Consider the following 14,716-nt stretch of genomic DNA (forward strand, 5'->3'; position numbering starts at 1 on the left):
GTAAATCATTCTTTACATTTTGGCCATTGGCCCAGCCTAGGGCACCTGAAGGGCTGTGTATCCAAGTATTGGTTGGAGGATAGGGGACCAGAGACCCATTCCAAATATGTTCTTGGAGTGTGGCTGTAGTCCTGCTGGTGGGCCAGCTGTAAAAACATAACTCCTTTTGCCTGCAAGGTAGACTCCTCAAAGGAGGCACTGAGTGGAGATCCACCCTGCTCTGGGGAGAACCTGGGTGTTCTCAGCTTCTAGTCATGGCTAGCTAAGGAATGGGACTTCACTTTTACCACGTTTTCTTCAACTCCTAGCAAGTGCAGAAACCCTTGGACTTAAGAAAATATTTTAATAAAGTAAAATTAAAATCTTGTTTTTCAAAAATCAAAATAGACCATATGCTGCTTAAGGAAAAAAAGGGGAAGCACATATGCCCGACAGGAGGTTACTGATGGAGCAGTAGAAAAATCTCACGAGCTCTGGGCGTGGTGTGCTCACCTGTTCTCTGAGGTATTGCTTCACACCTGGGCAGCCCTTACATGGTGCAGAACCCTCTTCATCCTGGGCAACTTGGACTCTGTCCCCATTGAGCACCTGACTCCCAGCAGCTGCCATTCTGCTCCGTATGGCTTTCATGACTAAGGAATCATGCAGGAGTTTGCTTTTGTGACATTTTTTTCTTCAAGGTCTTCATGGCAACTGATTTCAGAAATTCCTTTGTAGTCTGCTGGTGGGCCACACTTTGCTTCTCTGTCCATGTGTTGAGCATCTGGTAACTTATACCTTGTTACTGTGAAGACGTGAACAGGAGCATTTAAATGTCCTGCATTCAGTGATTTTGGCTGTGTATCCAGAAATGAATACTGGATGGCATGATAACTCTGTTTAGTTTTGAGGAGCCACCATCTTGGTCTCTAGAGGCTGCACCGTTTTACAGTCTCTTCAGTCGAGTCCAGGGCTCCCACCTTCTGGTTCTCGGCAGCATGGGTTATATATTTTTGTGACAACTGTCCTATCAGGTATGCAGGGATGTTGGTAGTTTTAATTTGCATTCTGATGAAGCTGAATGCCCTTTTGTACTCATGGCCATTTGTGTTATATTCGGAATAAAGTCACCAAAGCCAAGCTTTGCAGATCTGTGCAAATAATATGGATGATACAGACAATTTCGTTTATTAAGAGACCACAGTGGGCATCTAGCTTAACCTGTTCTCTGTGGGAGCAGCAATACAATGAACTCATTGCAACTGAGATGCAGCCATGCTACATTCTGTGTCCACACAAAGCAACGTCGTCATTACTATTCTGGTTATCAGTGCAACAGATAAAGAAAAATACCTGAGACCAAATACTACACTGAGAAATACAAAATTGGGCAGGAGAGATGTCTGAGTTAGTAAAGTGCTTTTTGTGCAGGCATGAGGACCTGAGTTTGGGTCCTCAGCATATACATAAGAAGCTGAATGTGAAGGCATACATCTGTAATCCCAGTGGTGGGGGAGGTAGAGATAGGTGAGTTTGTGGGGCACTCTGGCTGACTAGACTGAGACATTCTCAAAACAAAGTGAGAAAGACATCTGATGTTGACCTCTCGGAGGCTCCCAAATGCACCATAAACAACTGTACCTATCAGCACTACAGGAAAGAAATATGACATTCCAGGTTTATACCATAAATGCCAAGTGTTTCTATATTAGGAAGTCTATTAAATACTCACAAAATATTTGAAAAACTGCCATCTTTCAGTATCCATTCCTTCATTGCACTTAGAGAGACAGGAGTGGAGAAATCCTTACAGTAAAATGTGTGTCTTCAATCCTAAAGATCAGACGTGTCTTGTCCCTGAGTGGATGTCTTTGCCAAGCCAGAACAGCCAGGACAGTTGCTCTGCTACTTAATAGTCCTGTATATATTAGCACAAGAAGTAACTTTCAGAACACTGAGCGTAATAAATGCTTCTATTTGCAAGTCACATGATAATGTACCAAGATCCCCTAGAAATCAATCACAAATTTATTTTGGAAAACAATCCAAGGTAGCTATAGATCAAACTACGATGAAAAAAAAAAAATCTGTGGCCCATACCTGTAAAAAATTTCAAGTTGCTAATGGTAGCATGAAAGAGAAAATTATCACTTAAAAGACAAAAAGAATAAAATTAGTATTAAATTTTCAGAACAGCCAAAAATCTGAAGCAAGTGAGAGCAAATGAGTAGGGTAGATACTTCAGGTACCCGATTAGTGTTCCTAATGATCTTGTCAGTTCTCAAGTTGGTATATGACATAAATGTGCCATAATTACCCCAAAATTGGGCTTTGATGCCAGACAGATGTATTCTCTCCTCCTCCATATCTGTGATCACAGGACTTGGTGGAAGCAACTTTTAAGTTGGAATTGTTTCTCCTGGCTAGAGGTTTCCTGGGTCCCTCTGTCCTGGCAGGAGGGAGTCAAAGCTCGTTAGCTCATGGCAGCCGGGAAGCAGAGGGAAGGATTGCAGGGAGGAACCAGGACAAGAAGAGCCTCATGGACATGCTTCCAGTGACTTGCTTCTTGCTAGGTCATTCCTCCTGCTTGTTAGCCTCTTACAATTGTGCCATCATGTCATGAGTCCAGCAGGATAGGTCAGGTCAGTGTTTGAACAAGCAAGGATCTGAAACATGTACACACTCCAGAGTATGCTTTGCTAAAGCTGGGCAACTCTCCATCCAGTCACAAGTCCACACCCTATCAACTAGATACCCAAACACATCTTAAACTATAACCTTCCACCTCTGGCACCTTGAGAGGCCCATACCACCTTCGAAGGCAAAATGTGTGCAGTCCATCACCTTGAGTCCCCATGTTATAGCTCCAACATTGAAAGCTCAAGTTCAAAGTCTCTTGGGTCTCTTCTGAGACCCAAGGCAAAGTCAGCTGTGAACCTCTGTAAAGAAAAAAAAAAAGTTACATACTCGCAACATACAAGAACAGGAAACAGAACCAGAGCAAAACTAAATGGACCCAACATTCAAGCACCAATGCTCTGTGTTGAACGTGCAGGGCAGGTAGTGTCATGATCGCTGGGGCAACCCCTGCCCCTGTGGCTTTAATACAGCCTAGTTGGTCACTCAGGCCATTTCTGCTCAATGCCTATTTTCAAAGCAGATCTTACACAGTTCTGGAATCTTCTGATTTTCTGGATTGGGCATCACAGCCTCACAGTTTCATGCATTAGTCCCCGAAGGAGCTTTTGGTAGGGACACTGACCTTCCACGCATTGCCTGGCCTCCAAAGCCTTCCTCTGGAGACTAGTTAAAGCCTCCAACAGATAAACTGGCATGCTTGCACAAGTGACAGCATGTGAGTGTCACCAAACTCTGTCATCTGGAGCAGTAGCCACTTCCTTGGCACCCTAGCTATAGTGACTCTAAGTGGCTACGTGGCTGAGCTCAGGAAAATCCTGTGCAGACCTTAAATGTTTTATGTCCTTGAACCATTGGTGGTGAAGCTGTTGGAGTTTCTGCTGGTTCCTGAGACATTGCCAGGATTAAATGTTAAAGACTAGACTTCATGTTGAAAACAAAACTCAAAAATATAGGGGAAAAAATGTGATGAGGAGGCGCTAAGAGAGGACCCTAGACTCTGGTTATCAGAATTTTCAGAAATGCCTGTGGGTAGGACCTTGTGTTGAGTGCAGGGAGAGGCATTTCTGCAAGAGAAAGTTGGAGCAGACCCAGCCATGTGTGGAGGCCTGCATGAATAAGGATAGCAGCTTTCAGATCCCTGGGCCCCGTCACCAACCCATGTGTCAGAGTAACTGTAACTGTGCAGGAAACAAATGATAGGAAGTTCATTGCTCACACTGGGGAAACGACACATTTGGAGACCAGAGATCAGAGACCCTTGGTCCTCGTGGGCCTGTGAGTTCTGGTGATCAAACACGCAAAGAGTGTCCTTTGTAGCTCCTGAAGCCACTTAGATTACTCCTGTAGTTTCTTTCTGGTTGGGGAGGGGTCCACTCTGAGGTCACAGAATGCCCTCATGGTAGCAGATGGCATGACAGTTGTAGCCAAAGCCCAGAGAGAGGGCAGTGCATGCCATGCAGGGATGGGGCACGCTAAGGAGGGGCATCCACTGCACGGGTGGCGGGGCCAGCTGTGTTCCTTGTGTCGTCTTCCTAATTGCTGTGGTGCAGTAGCTAATAAAAGTAACGAGGTAAGAAGAGGCTCCCAGTTTGAGAGTGTGGTCCATTAGGAGGACCATGCTGGCAAGAGCTGAGCTAGCTGGGCAATTGGGAGCATGAGGCCATCCACAGGCTACCTCCCTCCTGCATTCGGGAAGCCGAGAGAAAGCTTCTGCCCTCACTGTCTGGGGTTGGCGTCCAGGAACAGTGCTACCCACCTTTAGGGTGGGCTTTCTCTCCTCAATTAAGCTTGTCTGGGGACATTGTCACAGACATGACTCTAGATGTGTCTCAATCCAGTCAAGTTGACAGTGCATATGAATCACCACAGCATCCTAGAGTTGTTAAAACGAAGCATGGCAGCCTGTGGCTTAACCAGAAACTAACTGTCTTCTAATCCCGAAGACGGGACATCTGGGATCAAGGTGTCAGTAGGGTTAGCTCTTAGGACTATGAGAGAGGGTGTTGAGTGGCACTGTTCCAGAGAGACAAGAATAAACATCTACTCACCCCAGATAGGTTAGCAAAAACAGCAAAATACTGATCCCACCTGTCCTGGCTAGTGGGTGTTTTTTGTTTTTTTGTTTTTGTTTTTGTTTTTTTTTAGTCAACTCAACACAAGCTAGAGTTATCTGGGAAAAGGAACCTCAATCGAGAAAATGACTGCATCAGCTTGTCTGTAGGCAAGTCTGTGGGACATTTTCTTGATTAATGGTTGATGAAGGAGAGCCCAGCAACTGGGTGGTGCTACCCCTGGGCTGGTAGTCCTGGGTTGTATAAGAAAGCAAGCTGGTAAGCAGCACTTTTCCATGGTCTCTGCTTCAATTCCTGCCTCCAGGTTCCTGCTGTGGGATGGTCTGTATGTCAAATGTGTTGCCCTGATTGGTCAATCAATAAAACACTGATTGGCCAGTGGCCAGGCAGGAAGTATAGGCGGGACTAACAGAGAGGAGAATTGAGAGAACAGGAAGGCGGAGTAAGAGATTGCCAGCCGCCGCCGCCATGACAAGCAGCATGTGAAGATGCCGGTAAGCCACGAGCCACGTGGCAAGGTATAGATTTATAAAAATGGATTAATTTAAGACATAAAAACTAAATAGCTAAACTGAGCCATTAGGCCAAACAGTTTAAATAATATAAGCGTCTGTGTTTATTTTATAAGTGGGCTGTCGGACTGCCGTGGCTTGGTGGGACCCGGAGAGAAAACTCTCCAGCTACAGGTTCCTGCCCTGGCTTTCCCTGATGATGGGTCTGAAAGTCAAATAAACCCTTTGCTTCTCAAGTTGCTTTGGATTGTGGTGTTTTTTCAACACAATAGAAAGCAAACGAAGAAGATACTACTGAAGTCCAGCTGACAAACCAGAGAGTTTTATTGGGTCACTTACAGGAATATGGGTGGGTGAAGCATTACCCAGAGGGGTAGAAATGACTCAAAGCTGCATCAGCAGAAGCCCACCCCAGCATGGGTGGGTGACAGCTCACAAAACCTGGGAACCTCAGGTTCACTGCACAGCCTGCAGGTAGCTCGACAGCCTGGAGAGTGAGCCTTCCAGGTGACTCGGTTTGAGCGTCTTCCAGTCAGCTCACCTGGCCTCTGCTTCTCCCAAGGGAGCTCAGCTGGGCTGAGTCTCACTCTCCTTACTGCTTATATATACTTGGGGAGGGAGGGAGAAAGAGGAGATGGGGTAGCAGGCATGGGAAATACCCTTCCCAGGCGCTTCCCTAGTGACGTATTTCCTGAAAGCATTTCCCACCTCCTGCTCAGCATTCATTCATTCATTATTGGAGTAACTCATTAACACAGTCAGTGCCCTTAGCTCATCTGTCTCTTCCGTTGTGACAAATTCCCAGAATAAGCCATCTAAAGGAGGTGGGGTTGATTTGGGCTCATGGTCTCAGAGTTTTGCCCATGGCTGGCAGAGCCTGTGAGGCAGAGCATCATGGCTGAAGGCTGAGGTCAGGGAAAGAGCCACCTCCCTTGTGACAGCCAGGAAGTGACAGAGAGGAGCTCTGGGAAATACATGGCTCCAAGGACAGCACCCCATAAACCTCTCCCTTCAGCGAGGCCCCATAGCCTCATTCCTGCCACTCCTCAGGAATGCTATCAGATTAGGATAATCCATTGTGGAAGGCAGCTCCCTCCAGAGGGCAATTACTTACCAAATGTATGAGCCTTAGATGGGGGGCTTTCAAAGTCAAAGCATAGTGGCCTCAGATCTGATCTGTCAGCATCAACCCCAGCTGACCACCAAGCCTTCGCCGCTTTGGGGAGACACTTTATATCCAGATCATGACATTCTAGAGCAGTGGTTCTCAACCTTCCTAGTGCTGTGACCTTTTAATACAGCTCCTCGTGTTGTGGGGACCCCAACCCTAACATTATTTCATTGCTACTTCAGAACTGTAATTTGCTGCTGTTATAAATCATAATGTAAATATCGGATACTCGAGATATCTGATATGTGACCCCTGTGAAAGCATCGTTCAATTGCCAAGAGGGACGTGACCCAAAGGTTGAGGACCACTGCCCTAGAACATTCACATCCAGGCTTCTTTCTGCCTGTGCCCACTCCTGGGTCACTCTGGCCAAGGGCTCTGGTGATTGCTTGTAGAGCCAGCAGCTCGTACAAGGCCTTTTTCTAGTGATGGGGCTGAAAGGCCCAAAGGAGAAATGGCCTCTTTCCTGCTCACTGTGTGACCACCTGGGAAACATTAAGAAGCTGGAGGGGAGAGTGTGAACTACTGAAAGGCCCTTCTGGCAGAGGGGAGAGGGAATGCTCACTGCAGCTGGTGTTATTTGTTATTGATTCACCCCCTGACTGACTAGGCTTCACACCTTCTGGTGTCCCAGTGCTGTCCAGAACAGGGACCCTCCACGGAAAGCACCACTAGTGTACCACTATTCCCTAGTGGTAGCCTCTGCTGGCACGCTCATCCCTTGCTCCACCTCTGTCTAGTATATGCACGTGAGCTCACAGTGACACATAGCACATACACAGAACCACATACAAATAGCACACACACACACACACACACACACACACACACACACACACACACACACAGAGTTACACTTATACACACACATCCACATGCAAGCACTCTCACACACCAGGTGATAGGTATGTACATACTTACACTGCCCTGCCCTCTCACATCGCCCCGAGCCCATGTGGTCACCGTCTCTGTAATAGGGAGAAGGCAGCCTAGCTGAGGTCACTGCTGGAGAACCTCCAAGGGCTTGCTGGCCCTCATGAGTATAGAGGTCATAGGCCACAGGAGGTACCAGAAGACTTCCGGGGACTCTGTCCCAGACTATAGGAGCTGTGGTGGTTTTGAAAACAGTGGATACAAGCTAGTAGATACATTGTGGTAGGGACGGTCTGGGTTGCCTGCAGGTGCCAGGGGCTGGCTCTGGCAAGTCCATGTAGGTGAAGTCACCAGAGCTGCTCCTGACAGAGTCTCCCCCTCCCCCACCTCCATCTAACATATTTGTAGACAGGGCCATAGTATTTTAAAACTCATTTCCCTGACCTAAAAAGGGTCTTTTTTGATTGAATAGGTTGTCTTAGAAGACTGACTAGGGACCATTGTCTATAAATATCTCACGATGGAGATGGAGAGATCCCAAGGCTGCTGCAGCCTGATAGACCAGAGCCACCACCTGCCTTGAACTTCAGAACTGGGCAAAGTGAGATCGATGGGTCTGCGTCATTAGGAACTGGCATTCTGTTGAGCAAGCCCAGAGGTGTATCCAAGACACACTTCACAGTGCAGGGACTTTCACGGAGTCTGGGGGCTTCAAAATGGGGTGTGGTCAGGACCCAGAGCTACCATGATGTGAGATGATTTGAGTGCTGAACTCTGCAGACTTTAAAGTAAGTCGTGTGTGTGTGTGTGTGTGTGTGTGTGTGTGTGTGTGTGTGTGTGTGTGTGTGTGTGAATGCCCATACCATGACATGCCTGTGGAGGTCAGAGGGCAACTTGGAGGAGCCTCTTATCTCCTTCTACCATGTGGTTCCTGGTAGTTGAATTCAGACCATCCAGCTTGGTGGGAAAGCTAAGCTATCTTTCTGGCCTTGACCTTCTGAGACAACGATATTGAAATTTGACCAATTAATAACTGTGTGTTTATTAGCTTCTAAATGTCCAAGTGCAAGGATGAACCTTTCAGGTTAAATAGAAAGTTGAAATGATTGGGCTTAGCCAAGGAGGCTAAGGTCAGCCTAAAGCCAGGCCTCTTGCACTGAGTGGATAACCAAGTTCTGAGTGCCGAGGAAACCTTCTGGAAGGAAATTGAAAGTCCCACTCCATTGAGCACACTAGCGATAAGAAAGTGAAACAGCCATGTTGCCGATGTGGAGTCACATCGGAGAGATCAAACCAGCCTCAGCTTTCCCTCCAGGCCACCGCCTGACCCAGAGAGGGTTCCTACACTCCCTTTCTAGATCCAAGGGGCGGTGAAGAGGTGAAACTCAGTGACATGCTTCCAGTGTAGAGTAAACCGTCTCTCCTTGGATGAAGACTCTCCTGAGGACATTCATAGCTGGAGATCTCCAGCCAATTTCTGGAGAAGGAGAGATGGACACTTGTCAGGAGCCACCATGGAACTTAGGAATCATGGATCCACTGCCTGTTCTCTGCTACAGCAAAAGAACAGCAAATCCCAGAGGACCACACCCACCTCTGCTTACCATGTGACTAATACGGCTCCTGCTCAGACAAAAGGTCCCCTTGGACCTTTTGTATACAGTGTTCTGCCTGCAGGCCAGATGGGGATGCCGGATCTCATTACAGAAGTCCTTCAAAAAGTTGCTGTGGCACGTTGATATTTGTTGAAATACCTCTCACAACAGCTAAACTGCAGAATAAAGCGACGTGTCCAACAACAGAGAAATGGAAATGTGTTACTGTCAGGACCAGCTGGACGGCTCCGCGGATGAGGTGCCAGTGGACAAGTCTGATGATCTGAATTTAATCCCTGGACCCCACACGGTGGAACGAGAGAACCAACCCCCCAAAAGTCACCTCTGCTTTTCACACATGCACCTTGGCAAGCAGGTGCCCCCCCCAAACAAACTAAATGAATAAGTAAATAAAATTTAAAATATGTAGAAAGAATGTCACACACACACACACACACACACACACACACGCACACACACACACACACACACATGCGCGCGCGCGCACAATGGGTTTTTCTCTTTTACAAAGAAGAATGAAGGCATGTCATCTGCAGGAAAATGGACACAACTGGAGACTATCAAATTAAGTGAATTAAGTCAGCCACAGAAAGACAAATACCATGTTTCACTCCCAGATGATCTATACATCATGTATGTCTCTATGACTGGAAAGTAGAAGTAAACCTGTCTAGGGTGACAAACGGGAGGGGTGACAGAGGAGAGGGTGGAGGAGAATGGGGGGAATATGTTTATCCTACAATATATTCCTGAGGAAGTATCTTCAGGTAAAACAAAATTCAAAATCGATAAATAATAAAATACTGACAATACCGTAGTTGGAGGCACACGAGGTCATGTTTTCATGTCTGTGGCTACAGTGCAGCCCACGGAGCAGAGAGGAATCCCCACTCTTTGGTCTGATGAAAAAGTCTATTTGTAGGGCTGTCGCTGCGGTGAGCAGAGGCCCCTCTGGTAGAACTGAGCAAAGTGAGTTGACAGTGTTCTGGAAAGGACCCACCAATGTAGATGCCATTCAGAACATTTTCGATTCACAGGAAGGCCAGAGTCTGCACTAGCAGACATTTGGAAGGCAGTTACAGCCCACAGGGGAGGAGGAGGCTGCAGTTATTGAAACAGCAGGCAAGCTTGACTTGACCTGGGGTCAAAAGACTAGTGGGTCACTGCTGTCTGGATTGCCTGTGGACAGCTGAGGAGCTGGGGTTAGGGATGACCACAGGAGGGCATTTCTTCTTTTTAAAAATTTAAATCCTGTATATAGTTTACTTTTAAAAATATTTTCTAAAAATTATGTGTTGGGGCTGGAGAGATGGCTCAGTGGTTAGGAGTACTGGCTGCTCTTCTTAGAGGTCCTGAGTTCAATTCTCAACAAGCACATGGTGGCTCACAAACATCTGTAATGAGATCTGACATCCCCTTCTGGCCTGCAGGCAGAACACTGTATACATAATAAATAAATAAATTAATTAAAAAATTATGTGTGCCTATTTATGTGTGTGTACAGATGTGTGTGGGTGCCCACTGGGTTTCATTTTGATATCATGAGAGGCATCAGACTCCCTTGGAGCTATAGTTACAGGTGGCTCTGATTTGCTGAACACGGGTCCTGGGAACTGAACTCAGGTTCTTGCAAGAGCAAGATGCACTTTTTAACGAATGTGTGTCTGCACGTGGATATGTGCACATGAGTGCAGGTGACCACAGAGACCAGAGACTTCAGATTCCCTGGAGCTGGAGTTACAGATGGTTGTAAGCTGCCTGATATGGGTGCTGGGAACTGAACTTGGGTCCCCTGGAAGAGGATAAAGTACTCTTAACCACTGAGCCATCTCTACAGGGCCTGTACTTGACTTTTGTAGTTAACTTTGCAGTTAGTATACAATAATGGGTTTCACGCATTCACATCATTTGAAAGGGTAAGTCCTTTCCCACTCTCTTCTCTACCTCTGCTGGCCCTTGTCAACAAGGATGTGTCTCTCTGTGGGAGGTTAGTTGCTTTGTTTCATTCGTCAACTTGACACAAACTAGAGTCACTTGGAAGAGGGAACTTCAACTGAGGAACTGCCTCCATCAGATTGGCCGGCAAGCAAGTCTGTGGAGGCATTTTCTTGATCAATAATTGGTGTGTGTGTCGGGGTGTGTGTGTGTGTGTGTCTAACCCACTATGGGTGGTGCCACCCTGGGCAGGTAATCTCAGGTAGTGTAAACAAGCAGGCCATGCAAGCTGCAAGCCGTAGAGAGCAAGCCAGGAAGCAGCGTTCCTCCATGCCCTTTGCATCAGTTCCTGCCTCCAGGTTCCTGCCCCGAGTTCCTGCCCTGGCTTCCTTCAGCAATGGACTGTGATGCAGAAGTGTAAACCACATAAACCCTTTCTATCCAAGTTGCTTTTTGGTCATAACGTTTTATTAGCAACAGAAGACAAGCTAGGTCATGGAACAATTGCATGTATGTGTGCCTATGGAGGGCAGAGGACAACCTCAGGCATCCTTCCTCAGGGTCCTTTTGTCTTTTATTTGAGACAGGGTTTCTCAATGGCCTGGTGTCATCGTTGTCCACCCCCCCCCCCCGCCCTCCACGCCCCCCCCCCCCAATGCTTGGCTGGCTGGCTATTCAGGGCAGGGATCCACTTGTTTTGGCTTCATAGCTTGCCATCACTGGGGTCAAGTGCACCCCATTTTGCAAGCTCATTTTTTTCATGTGTATGGATGTTTATTGGTGTTCGTGTGTGTGTGTGTGTGTGTGTGTGTGTGTGTGTGTGTGTGTGTGTGTGTGTGTAAGTTGACACTGGGTATCTTCCTCGAGCATTCTCCAGTTTTTATTGAGGCAGGGCCTCTGGCTGAACCTGGGGCTTGTTCATGTGGGCCAGTGTGGTTAGTGTGCCCAGGGGATCTCTTGTCTCTGCCTCCTGGGGATTACAGGTAGTTTCTGCCCCTGTCTGTTTTTATGTGAGTGCTGGGGATTTGAGCTCTCACCATCAAGCTTTCATGTTTTTTCCACTCAACTGTCTCCCCAGCCCAGGCTTGACTTTTTACATGGTTTCTGGAAATTCAGACTTGGGACTTCATACTTTTTTGGCAACTGCCTTACCGACTTAGCCATCTCCTCAACCTCCAGGAAGGAGGTTTCTTGAGAAGGAATCCAGCCCTGTGACAAAGTGACAATAGATGAATCACGATATCATATAAATTTAGTTGAGAAGCGGCCACAGGGCTGGAGAGGATTATTCCAGCTTTGAGAGAAATGTGTCACAAACTTCAGGGAATGTCCATGAAGGGAGGGTGGACAGGGGTGGCACAGTCCACTGTCTTATTAGGATTAAAAAGTCACCTTGAACACTGCAGCCTTTCACGGCCACCACACTGATCAGTCAGCAGTCACCTATGTCAGTGACATCAAGGAGTGACCTCCAGAAGCAGATACAGCTCACCAGAGGCCCAGATGCTTCCTGGCACTTATTGGTAAATATATATTTTATGCTACAAAATATCTATATCTCTCTCTCCACACATGCATGCACACATGCACACACATGTAAAATAAATGTGACTACATAATGCACTACACATTTAATAGACCCTGGTGAATCGGGCCTAGCAGCACAGGCTTGTAAACCCAGCTGAAGAGGCTGAGTCAGGAAGATTGCCTCGTTCAAGGCCTGCCTGGGTTACAGAGTGAATTCAAGGCCCAAGGAGGTCCCTGGAAGAAATCCTATTTCAAAACAAAAAGGTGTAAAGAAGGCTGTTCCCACAACCCACCGGTAGGTCCTGAAGTAGTTTGTCACCCAAGGAGAAAACAGAAAGTCAGACCTAGGGAAGCTGTGACTGTGCATGCTTGGTCTCTGATTGCGTGTGCAGGTGCCTGTCTGGAAGGATGGAGCTGTATGAGGCTTGGTGGTAACAGTTGTTTCAGATCCCAGCATCAAGCGGGCATCCAGGACCTGTTATATTCCCCCCCTTCAATAAAAGTTCATTAAAAAGAAAGTGAGGAAGGCTTGAGACCATTAAGAGCACGAACTGCTCTTCCAGAGGGCTCAAGTTCAATTCCCAGCACCCACAAGAGGGCTCACAATTGTCTGTAATTCAAGTTCTAGGGAATCTGGCATCCTCTTCTGGTCACTTCGGGCACCGCATGCATGCAGTACACAGACATCCAAGCAGGTACAACACTCATACACATAAAAACAAAGAAGGAAAGGAGGCTGGTTCTTGCTTTCAGGACACGAGAGCTGGGTTGGCATGCTGGTGTCACAGAGAGCATGTGCCACTGTGGAATGTTGACTATCCCAGGACAGAAATTCCTACTGTCTAGGCAGCCTTATCCCGACACTAGGTCTTTCCTGGGGTGGATACCAGGTTGCTACCCAAGCAAGGCTGGGCCTCCTCAAGGGACCGTCTCACGTGATAGGAGAGCATTCTGGATCCAGCAGCCCAGGCTCCCGGCTTTTCTTCATTTCTGCATCTGGACTCTCCTGACTGCTTTCTGCAGGAGCTAGAGAGATGATAGCAGTCTCTCCCTTCCTCTCTTCCTCCCACCTCTGTTGAGAGTACTTGCTACCCACACAAATGACTTTTCTCACTTGATGGGTCCTGAGTGCTCTTAGCTCAACTCTGGTGACTTGATGCTGAAGGTAGACACTGGTTCTGTGGCTGGGATACTGCCAGTGGGCAGGTAGAGGTGTGGGCTTCACCCATGGTGTCTGGCCATATCTTCTCTGTGCCCTCTGGGTAACTCTGCCACTTGTATCCATCTGTCTCTCTATTGGCATAACAGCAAGGGGCAGGGACTTGCTGTCTTGGGGAGGAGCTGTAGCAGCAGGCGAGGGTTGACAGATGCACAGGTGGGGTAGCTTCGGCCCTCCATGAATGCCTGTAAATGTTACAGTTGTGTGGGCATCTCTGCCCTCCACCCTTAGCAGGCTGCTTCCGTTTCTAGAGTACACCTTTTCTCCTTGCTTGTCTTCATGGCTAGCATGACCTTGTGCCTCTACATGTTCCTTCCTCAGTGGCCCAGTGGCCCTGGATGCACATGAAAGCTAGAGAAGCCTGGGCCAGTGAGCAAGCCAGCAAGCAGCATTCTCTATGGGTTCTGCTCCAAACTCCTGCTCTGACTTCCCTCAATAATGGACTATAACCCATGAGCTGAAATAAACACCTTTTCTCCCCTAAGGTGCTTTTGGTCAGAGCATTTTTATCACAGTTACAGAATGAAACTAAGATAGTGCAAGCGCCTTCCAGACATTCAAGGGAGGAAGGGTGTGTCTTTCACTCTCCTACCTGGCCTGAAGTCACTTGCAGCCCAACTTATCTCAGTCAGACCCAAACCCACCAAGCACTCAGATGGCTGGACAGACAACAGTGGCCGTATGTCCACTGTTACAGAGCAGGGTCAGTACAGTGCTCTTAATTTGGCCTTTTCTTTTTACATTTTTATCTATGTGTAAGCATGTCTGGGCAGTTGCCTGCTCCTAGGCCATTCGGTTGTCCACAAGACTTTCTCCTAACTTGGCCACCAGAGGGCGCGCGGCCTCCACGCAGGGAAGAGTGCCGGCACAGCTTGGGTCTCCTTTCCCACCTAGCTACCAGACAATGCAGGACCACAGGGAATTCGCAGTGCCTAGAAAATGAAGAGCACACCCCCTCACCCATGCCTCAGGCTCCTGGGACAAATGAGAGTCAGAAAAAGGAGAGGATCTGGATAGGTGTGAGTAAAAGGCCCAGGGCCGATTCTTCTGCAACCAGCGTCTTTTACACTTATGTCCAGAGGAGAGCTGGGGTCGCCCAGCATCTGCTGGAGGACCCCAGAAAGTCAGCTTCGTGAACTTACAAAGAGAAACGGAACCATCTGCATCCCTCC

This window comes from Peromyscus californicus, unplaced genomic scaffold (assembly GCF_007827085.1).
Source record: "Peromyscus californicus insignis strain IS unplaced genomic scaffold, ASM782708v3 Scaffold_6__1_contigs__length_162567912, whole genome shotgun sequence".
Taxonomy (NCBI): Eukaryota; Metazoa; Chordata; class Mammalia; order Rodentia; family Cricetidae; genus Peromyscus; species Peromyscus californicus.